The sequence below is a fragment of the Ambystoma mexicanum genome, chromosome 13 (genome assembly GCF_040938575.1).
Source record: "Ambystoma mexicanum isolate Mex_15411 chromosome 13, UKY_AmexF1_1, whole genome shotgun sequence".
Taxonomy (NCBI): Eukaryota; Metazoa; Chordata; class Amphibia; order Caudata; family Ambystomatidae; genus Ambystoma; species Ambystoma mexicanum.
Window position 1 is genome coordinate 101,933,171 of NC_090938.1, and position 12,076 is coordinate 101,945,246.

Sequence of the window (12,076 nt, forward strand, 5' to 3'; positions counted from 1 at the left end):
TCCCTTTCCTCTGTGTGAGGTGGCGCCATTTGCTTTGCGATGCATCTGATCGCACATTTAAGTTGGGTTAGGTACTGTTTAAATTCTTCTCCCAGAATCCTTGCTGCCCTATAAGCATCTGATGCTCTCCTTACTGATGACAAGGGTGTCTGCATGCGCCTTCCCATTACTATTTTGTGGGGGACAGGTGGTGGCCCTTACTGGGTTGTGTGCGTAGGTGGAACAGGGCCAGGGGCAGGCAATTCACCCAATTCTTGTTCAGAGTGTTGCATAGTTTGGTTAGTCTGCTTTTAAGGAGGCCGTTGATTCTCTCCACTACTCCATTTGCTTGGGTGATAAATGGAGCACATACAGTGTTTAATTCCCAACAGGGTAGTTATCTCTTTGAAGAGTTCATTGAAAAAATGTGTCCCATTGTCTGACATTAGGACGTCACACACTCCCAGCGACGGAAAAACCTCCCTGACTAGGAGTTTTGCTCTCCTGGGGGTGCCCTACACTGCAGTTAAAAAATGTGTGCAGTGTATGCATCTATGTCTGGTCTTGCAATCGCTGTTGGTATAATATATTCTATTGATGGCTGAACTGGGAGATATGCTGCAGTTTTTGCTTCTGCGTTCGAGGTGGCATTCCCTAATGAGATTTCCTGCATGGCTGAGTGAGGAAAGTGGCAGGATTTATTGTTTTGCACCATACTACATGTATATGGGGGCTGGACAATATTTTTTCATATGCTGATGCTCTCTGTGTGGTGAGTGTGTATTTGGAGTGGTCCAGGATCGCAAAGAGTGAATGCTCGACATACAACATTACAGAGTCCCCCCCATTATGATTGTGGAACTTTTCTCAATGCAAAGGCAGTGGCAGAAAGTGCTTGTTCGCAGCTGATTTTTGTCCATGCATGACAGAATCGGGCATGCCACTGCAATAGGCTAGAGGTTTGTGGCCCATTGTACTTTTCTGTGTGAGCACTGCTGTAATGAGTGTGCCATTTGAGTGGGAGAATATGTAGAATTCCTATGTGTAATCGGGGGTGGCAAGGACATGAGCTGTGGGAATTACTTCTTTTAAGTCATTAAACATGGTCACCATTTCTGCTGTCCATTCGATTTTCTTGCCCTCTTTTTGGGCTTACTTGAGGCCGTGTAGGAGCGGTCATGTACATGCTGCGTAGTCTAGGATCCAGGCCCTACAATAGTTGCATGACCCTAGGAAGGTTTGCATGTCTTTCACTGTGTGTGGCTTGGGCGTGGCACACATCGTAGCAGCCCTGTAAGGAATTATCCTCTTACCGTCCTTTCAGATGAGTTGTCCTAAGTAGAGCACTTCCAGTAAACATTACTGGAGCTTTGCCTTGTTCACGTTGTACTCTTTCCTTGCTAGCAACTGTAGTAGTGCAATGGAGTCCCTTCGACAGCTCTGCTCGATATCGCTGCAGACCAGTAGGTCAGCGGCATATTGAATGATCGTGCTCGGTACTTGGATGTTCCCTAGATCGTCATGCAGTATCCTGTGAAAAATATTGGGGCTCTCACAGTACCCCTTGGGCAAGCATTGGTGTTCATATCGCTTCCTGACCAGGGTGAATTCAGTAAGATACTGTGAGTCTGGATGGAGAGGAACTGAGAAAAATGCATTCTTCAAGTCAACCACCATGAAATGCGTAGCTTCTTTGGTAATGCTACACAAAATAGATGCCGGGTTGGGAACACATGGAAACTCTTTCTGTACAATGTCATTAAGGGGTCTTAAATCTTGAATCATCCTCCAACTGCCCCGTGCGGCTTTCTTAATGGGGCATATAGCCGTATTGCATGGTGAGGTGGAGGGCAATATTATTCCTTGGTGTATTAGGGCCTGTAGTGTTTCCTGAATCCCCTCCTTTGCCTCCCTGGACAATGGGGGTTGTTTTACTCATGAGCGTATTGCTCCTGGTTTTAATGTAATTCTCCCACGGGTAACTTCTTGTAACATCCCTACCTTGTGTGGGATTTTTGTTCATAAGTGTGTGGGGACATATTACAAGCCTGTCTCACTGAATGGGGGTGGTCCACTAACAACGGCCTAGAGGGGGCTTTGCACTTTTCTGTATTGCAGCATTATGTCACAGGGTATGCACATTTCGAGGATTATTTCACCATCGTTATTGCCATCCTCAAAGAGGTCCTCATCTGTCACTTCTCGTAGGGGTACATTGGGATTGATGCACAACACAGTGCGCCATTGGCACCCGTGGGGCTCAGTTCCTAGCACTACAAACCGTTCAGCAGACAGAAGCAACCCTTAAATCTAATGACAAGATCGTACCGGAAAACACATCAGGGAGTGCCACAGGTCGAAAAATTAAATCTGCGGGTACTGTCCACTCCTTCCTGGTAATCTGGGGGACAGCTCGGGCAAGTACTTTGATTCCATAAACAAACATGTATGGGTTGACCGGGATGCCCCTTAGCACCATCTCACTGGGCACAGCATGTATCACCAGCATCCCCCGGAGGGAGCACATGCAGGGGGTGGCACAGACAATCCCCCCATCTGTGAAGGATATTGTCATGTTTAATTTGCTAAGCAGATCCCTACCAAGCTGGTTGACAGGAGAGCTCTCGGAGTAAAGGATGGGTGCCCGTTCAACCTTCCCTCCCACCTTGACGTCTAAGTCTTTTGTGTAAGGAACTGTTACCAGAGCCCCAGAGAATCCCTGCGTGTGAAAGGTTTTTCATGATAGCGGGTAGTTTCCTTCACTAATGCATGACTTCTCCGCTCTTGAGTCCACCATAAAGATGAATTGCTTATTTCCTATCTCTGCCTCCATCAATGGTTACTCTTCTGTATGTAAGGTGTAAGGTCATTGACAGCAATGGACACGGAAGTGCTCTCTATGGGCTGTCCGAGTTGGGGTATGTGTCTGTTCCAGGAAACAAAAAAGGATTTCCGCCCACCACTGTTGCTCCTTGACATGGGGCTGCTGCTTTTTTTGGTGCAGTTGCAAAATGGTGTCTGCTCTCCGTGGCTTGTTGGTTGGGACAGGGTTGGTGTGGCTGCATGGCTTGCTGCTGGGCCGGTGATTTGGGGAGGCAATTACGTATATGCCTGATGAATCTCATATGGGATTAAGACCATTCCCTGGGAGGGCCTTAAGGAGATTATATTTGTCCATTTGTGCCCAGAGGACATAGTGGGGTCGCCCTGTGCCCTTGTGTATTAGGTGGGGGTGGCCATAGGGCTGTTGATTCTAGTTATAATTCCCTCCCTGTCTGCTGCGACATTCTCTCGAATGTCCCCATCTTCCACACGACCAGCACTGTCCTTGTCCGCCACCCCTTGGTCCTTGTCCACCAAATCCCCCTCCCTGCCACTGGGGCCCTAAACAGTGTTGGTTTCCTCCGCACCACCCTTGTCCGTTGTCATCCCACACTGCTGCCATCCTCGCTTGTGTTGTGACGGAGGTACACCCTTCCTCTCCCGTCTGCTCTGAGGGCGACACTGTTGATATTGCTGCTACTTTCACAGTTTATTTTGAACTAGTTTCGCTTCCTCTGCCTGTTGGCTCTAAACAGTTTCTTTCTTGTGCTCTTTGATGCTCCCACAATGGTGCACTATGATGCTTTGAATCTCGGGCCATCCCTTTCCTTCCACCCCAGCTATCTTATCGAGCGCTTTCTGTACTTCCTTGGGTAGCCCTCTTTTCACAATAAAGTAAAACAAGGACGTTGATAGATCCCAGGCACTGCCCGTTTCTTCTCTCCACATCTCGTGGACCATGAGAATGTATTGTGCAGCATCTTCCTCATCACCCATTGTGCATTGGATTATTGATTGTAAGTCTGGGGCGTCTGGGAATGTGCGTAAAAATGCTCTAATATTGTTAAATGATACCCCATCATGGGCATCATTACTTAATGTTACTCTGAGGTACCCAGCTTTAATCCACACTGTCTCTGCCTGATCTCCCACTGCTGCTACTAGTAGGCTCTTAATGTCTCCTATTGCTAGGTGTACCGCTGCTGTGTTTTTCTCAAATGAGTAAATCCATTTCCCCACCCCCGCTGTGAGTTGTGGGAGGGCCTTAAGGAGATTATTTTTGTCCATTTGTGCCCAGGGGACATAGTGGGGTCGCCCTGTGTCCTTGTGTATCAGGGGCATTTGTAGTTTTGCCTTTCCTGTCTCGTCTTTGCTTGTTCTTCCCTTCTTCCGTGCCAATGTTATCCTACTAAACCTTTCCCTTAATCTTCCATCCCATAGGCTCTCTACTCTTGGTGTAGTCAGGGAAGGGCTTGTTCGGCCCCTCGCTCTGTATCCTCTTCTGTGTCATCAAACTCACTCCAATACTCCTCGTCCCCTCTCTGGGATTCCACATTCTCATACCCAAGACTGTCTGTTTCTTTGTCCCGTTCTACATGAACAGTTCTTATGGGTGCACTGTTTATTCTAAACAGAAAGTCACCTGACTTCCACTCATCCCCAGGCAGCTGTGGGAGTGCCCCTCTGGGCAACATTGGAACCTCTGCCACCCATGTTGCTTCACAGGCAGCTCTCAGCCATACCAATTCTGTGCGTTTCGATGCTAATGCTATCTCTAGGTCTCTCGCACTGGTGCGGGTTTGGCAGTACTTGGGGCGGCAATTATAGTCCCTACGGACACATATGTCAGGTTAGGGTACCCTTCCGCAGGCCGTGTAGCTAATGGGTATATCCACTTTTTCGTCTCCCCTTTTGCCCCAGCCTCCCCATTACTTGTCTTTTTGTCTTTTTCAGATGTCGTCACCCCTTCAGCCGGGCCTCTGTCTCTTTGAACATTCTCCAGCAGTCCAATATTTCCCATCTACCTTGTAACTGTTTCCCCTTTAACCTTGCGGTCAAGTAGGTGGACATATGGTCCAGGGGACATTGGTCAAAGGATCCCTGCTCGGGCCAAGAGCAGGGCATTCTCTCCCCCTTAGTCTCTGTCACCCATTGGCTGTGATACTTCCTAGTTTTCTCACAGTATATGGGTGGAACTTTACACATATGGTCTAGGGGTGTGTCTGTTCCCATGGTTGTGTCTGGGAAGTGTGTTGTGTCAGGGTTATGCTAGTACTGCTGCACCACAGTTAAACTAAAAATACGTCCAATATCACTTAAACATATACCCTTTAATCGTGTCTCTAACACCAGTCAATACAGTCAAAATTTTCATAACAAAAACAGCATCAATTCACTTTCCCCCTCCAACGTTCCCCACTAGAGCTTCTTAATTCTTTCCCTAAATGCTGCCCTGATACGCTCACACAGGTCTCGCACGCTCCCTCTGGGCCTCCTCTGTACACGTTAAAATACACCAATAAAACAAACTAAAATAACAAGCTAAAATGAAAACCACTACTATTCCCAAAATCTTTAATTATATGGAGCTCCTATATTTCCCTTATGTTTTCTTCCCGCACTGGTCGAGACAATGCATAAGTGGTGCCACCCTCTCCCCGGGAGGCTTCTGTTTTCCTTTTTCTGTATCCTTAATATTCTGCTTAAAAATAAATCAAAAGAAATGGGCAATAAAAAATTTCGAAAATCTGCAAACCATGCTTCACTTTCACTTTCATTCACTGCGTGTTCACCCTTTTCACACTGCTCTACACACCCAACCCTAATTTGTTATCCCTTGCAGGCTATACTCACGTGTTCACATTCTTCCGAAAGCCTCTGTTAATGGGGAATCCACAACAGGCCTGGGCCTCTGCATGGGTCGTACCCCACTTCAACGAGCAGGTAGGAATTCTGCAAAGACGGCACCAGCAACGGCCACTCAGTGTATCCATTTTGGGGCTGGTCACTGTAAGTGGACATGCCCCTTTCGGAGAGGTCACCTGGATACCTCCGCAATTACGGGGGCAATGGAATCACATTGTAAGGGTTACCTAATGAAGGCAAGTCCCTTTTTAGGCACACTCCAGAATAAAGACAACCCACTAGAGAAATAGGCCAGGAGATAGTGTTGCAAGGATAACAAGGTTTAATGGTACAGAATACAAATATCAGCAAAGGATTCTGACTCTGACCCATCCAGAGAGCGCTCTGACTCATCCTGCTACAAACAGGGGCTTAGAAACCCAACAATCGTCATTACATACAGTACTAACTGGTGCCTCTGATTGGAGGCACCCTACACACGAGCCTGCTTCATAGGGGATTCCAGGCTGTAATTGGTTGTGTCTTTTCCCGTCGATCAGGATCCACATTGGTCAGCTGGACTCATCCTTGCGGTGAAGGTCAGGGCACACAAAACCAACATTGTTTTTCTCGAAACTAAACATGCTAAGCCTGGTTATTATATCATTGTGGCAGGCACCTGGGCGCTCGGAATATGGTGCTAGGGGGAAGGGAGAATAAAATACAGTCATGCTGACCCACACATTCAGGGCGTCATTGATACCGCAGTTCCTGCACTCAAGGTCTCTTTTAATGTATCCCTCCCTGTACCTTGTTTTACAAGAGATGTGTTTTCATACTTGGAGAAATACAGCCGCGCATGCTTAGATCTTCAGTGGACACTTGATTTGTGTTGGGTCAGGTGCGTCGCGCACATATTGGGGATGTAAAGGTGGGCTTACCAGGTCAGTGGTGTGGGGATGGCTCCGGACTGGCTGGGTGGGGGATAGAGGCCTACTGGCAGTTTAGTGGAGATTAATGGATGGAGTGAGGAACCTGGTCTTGTCTCACGCTCTTGGAGGGCGCATTCCTTTGCAAGCTACTAAATATTCGCAACACTGAAGGGACAGGGGGAAGTGGATTTCCATGGGAACGGGGCTCTCGAGCTTGATGTGATTGGGGCTAGTGAGCAGGATTTGTGAACAGCACGGTTCTGCAAGCTTATTCCTTTTAGACCTAATACAAAATGGAGTCATGTGCCATAGGTTTTCTAGTGCCGTGCATCTACTGTTGGCGCTACAGTGCCTCTACATGTGGCCTAACAGTGCGTATTACTCCCCCATTATACACTACATCACCTCATATGGTGTTCGCCTTACCTGAAGTGCCTCAAGAAATGTTTGTACATCCTTGATCCAAATTTTCTAAGAACTCATGGGACAATCTATCCTAACAAATTCTGTTCAATTACCGTACATTGAATCTCATTTTTCTTTCTCAAACCGTAATTGCAAGTACATAAGGCATAATGTATTCTTTTCAACGTAATTGGGGACATGAGGCCTAATTAGGATCAGATCCCTTCCATGGGGGTACATTTAGGTAACCCAAGCGTCCAATGCCATAATTTCCCTTCCAGGGGGTTTAACCGCTCTGTCTCTTTAGCTGTGAGAATCTCTAGGCCACATAAGACTCCAGGAATAATGCTGGCACTGTGCATTTTCAGTAAACCTTCTACAGAGTACCCTCCCCTGTGCCTCACATAGTTCTTTATAGTGTTGAGCTTCTGTTCAGTTTTGTTAGTGATGGAGCTGCCCCTTTTTTGCTCCCCATGTCACATTGCAAAAGAGTATTCCCAATAAATGTAAGAGTCTACTGATTCAATAGATTCCTCCTCCATCATCCCAAAAAAATATATTTTTCCTTTGTCTGTTTCTTTGGAAAATCATGGTTTTTGTTTGCTTATAATTTATCTCTAAACCTTTTCTCTTGGGTACTTTTGTAGACCTATAAGTGATTGTTGCAAACCAATGGCTGGAAGACTTGTGTATTTTGCACATGTACGCAATTTACATCTCCTGTGCGATTCAGATGTATATGTAAACTCACACCAAAGCTAGTGCTCACTTTGATGTGTTTTTATATGCGTATATTAGTGTACATGTATGAAATGTACTCCGCCTACATGTACATGTACATGCACTAGACTGCATTAACAGCAACATAGCCTGGAATGGTCTGGATGTATTCAGCGATTACACCCATCTGTGAGCGACGGGGTGGGGGGGGGGCATTTTAAGCGACTCTGAAGATATCGAAAGTGTGGTAAGGACCCATTACCCCACTCAGTTTACACTTCAACGAGAAAGCAAAAGGAACTCGTTCCAGCTGCATAAGCCAGGCGGGGCGTGCACAGAACACAGGGGAACGTCTGGAATGACAGCTCAGTGGGTAAATGCGCCAGTTATGGAAATATATGGGTGCAAATGTGGGATAATGGGGTGTTTGAAGCTTTTCGAGGGTTGTGGGAAGGCTTTTGCGGCCCTAGACTAAGCGACATTTTTCAGTGATACCCCCCATAACCCCACACCGGGCAATTGGGTCACGTTGGCCCGTGGAATGACCATTAAATTGCGCCCCCTGGTGACGGCAACCTGGGAAGCTGCTGTGACATTGCCTTGCTGGCTCAACATTTTAATTACCAATACAGCTGTGCAAAAACAGCACTGTCATGAGCTTTGCAAAGTGCCTAGGAGCAATGAAAATGCAGCTATTGTCATGACTTCGTTGAAGCTTTGCAATTGTTTCAATGTAGCTGTTTCCCCGTCCACATCTTCGGCTTTCGATTGAACTGGTGACGTTGTTTAAGGAAAAGATAGTGTTATGCTTAATGTGCCCATGTGAAAAGACTCACCTTAAAAGCATGTGAATTGTACTGACGCCCAGCAGTGGAAGCACCCGAGGCATCAGGAGGGCAAAGTCAGAATTGCATTCTCTTACTATTCCCTGTTCCTTTATAAATCATGGCAATGCCTGTTCTTATATAGTGCTTCATTCCGGATGAATCTTTCTTCTAAGCGCTGTAATAAGCGCTGTAATAAAAGGTGATACTATTACTAGGAGTGGGCGAAATTGCTCAAATTCGTTCTGCTGGGAAATTGGCGGATTCCAGGCAAAAGTTGGCCCAGAGGTGGCGGTATTTTGAAATGTTGCTAGAATGATTTTTTTAATAGAGTGAAAGAGACACCTACACGGGTCTCAATGTATGGTAGTGAAAATGTGTGCATCTATGATGCCCCCTGCTAACCGCCTTGCGCACCTGCGCCACAAAAGGGGCCGAATTGACTATTTTCTGTGTTAAAGAGAAGGTAGAGTAGTGGTGTGAAGCACGATTGTACTTTATCAACTTCCACCTTCAAACCTAGGCATAGGAAACAGAACAACACACATTTCTATCAGAGGTTACCATGGCAGCAGGGCTATTTTTGAAATATTGTTGGTGATATTCCAGAAATTCCGCTACTGTCCCAGGTAATCTCTGACTAGGGCAGATTTTTAGAAACACTGGGCATTTTCACCGGCAATATTTCTGCAATAATATCTGCCAAATTCATAATGATCGCCTTAGTAGCTCCCGGTCACACCCTCCATCCTGTGCTCCCTTATCATGTGTGTGCTGTGTTGTTTTCTGCACAGGAGTCCATTTGGAACCCCTGGCAGTGCAGCTCTTCCTCTTTTTGGTTTTGGTGAACAGAGACCCTTAAGATATCCTTAGGGCACCCATGGGTGGGGGTACAGCCCTGTATCCCTAGTGTATGTTTTTGGGTACCTCTGTTGCCCACAGAGCAGGTTATGGGCTGGTGGAAGCTTCATGCTGATATTACAGGAGCTCTGAGTATCCTTTATTTTGGGACACCCTGGCCCTTCCATATGAATCAGTGGATTCCTGATAGAAGGCAAGATGGCCCTTGGGGCCTCTGTGTTTCTATTGCCTGTTACCTTGCTTTCCCAAAGTCCTGGGAAGCCCTGACTCTGTCCCTTCCCCCTGACTAGCTGTTGGATGGAAGTTCCATATATGGTGTTGTGGGGAAGTCCAGGCCAGACTGGCTGGAGCTTTCCCAGTGACTGTATGTTGTGGGTACACCCTTGGGGGTGGGACCTGTGCAAATAGAGTGTGTGACCAATATGCATTCTATGTTATGGGTGTCTGGTTTCTGTGTGTGTGACACAATGAATTAGACAGTCCTGCCTAAAACTGACATGAATGCAGTGTGGTGTACTGATAGGCTGGGTGCTTGCCCCAATCCACATTCCTTGTTATGGGTGTCTGGGTGATAGTGAACGGCCTGAATGCCTGTGAGCCTCATTGGCTGCCTGCCTGCATGAATGCCCTTCTGGGTGATTGGCTGACTGATGCTGGCTCAGCCCAAGTGAATGAGGGACAGATGTGTATATCTGGGGACCTCTCACATACCAATTTTTTCAGAAGCTGAAGTTGAAACTTGAATCTCATCCTTGAAGCCCAGCTGGAGGAGAAGGTTGCTGCTGCATTTCCTTCGATGTAGTCCAAGAGCTGTCAATTCTTTTGAGGACTGATCCGAGAGAGGGCCGGGCTACGAGACCTCTCCCCGAACTATGATGGACCATCATGCAAAAACTGCTGCTCTTCATCGGAGCACCCTGGAAGCCAGTTATGTGAGTCTGACGTCCAGAGACAGGTTCCGCTGAGAATCCTGAAGAGAGCACCTGGACATTGAGGTCATCGAAGTCCATTTGACATCGACCGGGTCGAGTCCCGATCACCAAAGCTATCCCGAAGTATGTACTGCGGCTGCAGCACCAACAGGCCAGAGGACTGCCGAACACGACTCCCGACCCCTGATGCCCCTCTGCCGGGCCTGCATTCATCCATAAAGTCTTACTTGCGACACTGAACACTTTGCATCGAGGTCTACAACATGCCTTTTATTACAGGATGCCCAGGTGGGGGATCCCCATTCAGAATTGTGCATCTATATCCAAAGAAAGCATTCTGCCATTGCTTAACGTTAACTAGCCTTCCTTATTGTCTAGGCTGATACATCTTACTGAAAGATTTGTATGCTCTATAATAACTGCTAGCAGCTGATGTATTTTAAAGGAATCCAAAAGTATGATACCACATAGCATTGTATAGATTTGCCATTATAGAATTACTAGAGTACAAAGTGTGTTATTGAATTGTGTACACATCTGTGAACCTTATTTTTATATAACGAACTGTGTTAGCACATAGCATAGTGTGTGGAGATTCCTTTGTGGGGGCTTGCGGACCAGTCTGCATAACCTCCTGAGAGCTTAAGCCTTGGTTGCTCGTCCATTGGCCACCCTATAGAGAACCTTGGCTGCAGTGCTCTGTGCCTCTACTCTGCCATAGAGGGCAGGAGTATAGATACCCCACTCCAGTCTTCACACTCACCCCATCACTTGGTGAGTGACTCTTTGATGCCACACTCTCTTACTACTTCTTGACCATTTCTGGTCACTCGCTCATTCTTTTACTCTCTTATATATGTACCTACCCGTGCTCTGCACCTCTCTCTGTCCGCATTGTCTCAACAATTCACTCACTCACTCTCTCACTCAAACATCTTATTTCTCACTCTGGTGCTTAGTAATTCACGTATCACTTAGTCTTTCAATTCTTAGAACTTTACACACTCCATCTCTGTGCTGCTATCTTTCTTACACTCTCTCCAATGTTCACTCTCTCATGCATTCCCCCACTATAATTCTCTTTCACACTCTGACACTCAATAATTTACTCATCACTTCCTCTTTCATTTCTCAGAACGTTACTCCATCTCTGTGTTGCTGTCGTTTCGTTCCGCTTTATTTTAATAAAAATATAATGAAAGCCAGATAAAATCCAACAAATCCATATCAAGCAAATTCTTATCAAGCAAATAAGCAAAACTCGTAAAACCAAACCTTATTCAAATATATCAACATTAAAAACAAATGCATACACAGGTTCTAAGAATCAAACCTTTGTCCACACATTAGTATACATCACATATAATTAATGTTTTGATTTACATACTAGCCCAAACAGTTTAAAGTTCAGAAGGAGAATAACAGACTCGAATTTCATAAAGATGGGAAAGATAAAGATAACATATCATTGGCAATTGCAGCCACTTAGTGTTCAAGTATTTGACTTCCAATCAATGTGCACACAGTGATGGCTGCCCGATACCCCAGGCATGGAACACACATGCTGCTGTAGAATAACCTGCAGAGCTGGCTTTAGCATTGGAGCATAAGGGTAGTGCTACGGGTCATAGCCATAGTTTCAAATCAAAAGATTAAAAAAACAAAAGTTTCGAAAACAAAAGCTGTGACATGCTATGTTTAACATGCAAAGTGCATTTCTTTCTAAAACAATCCGTCGGCAATAGTCATGGATTGG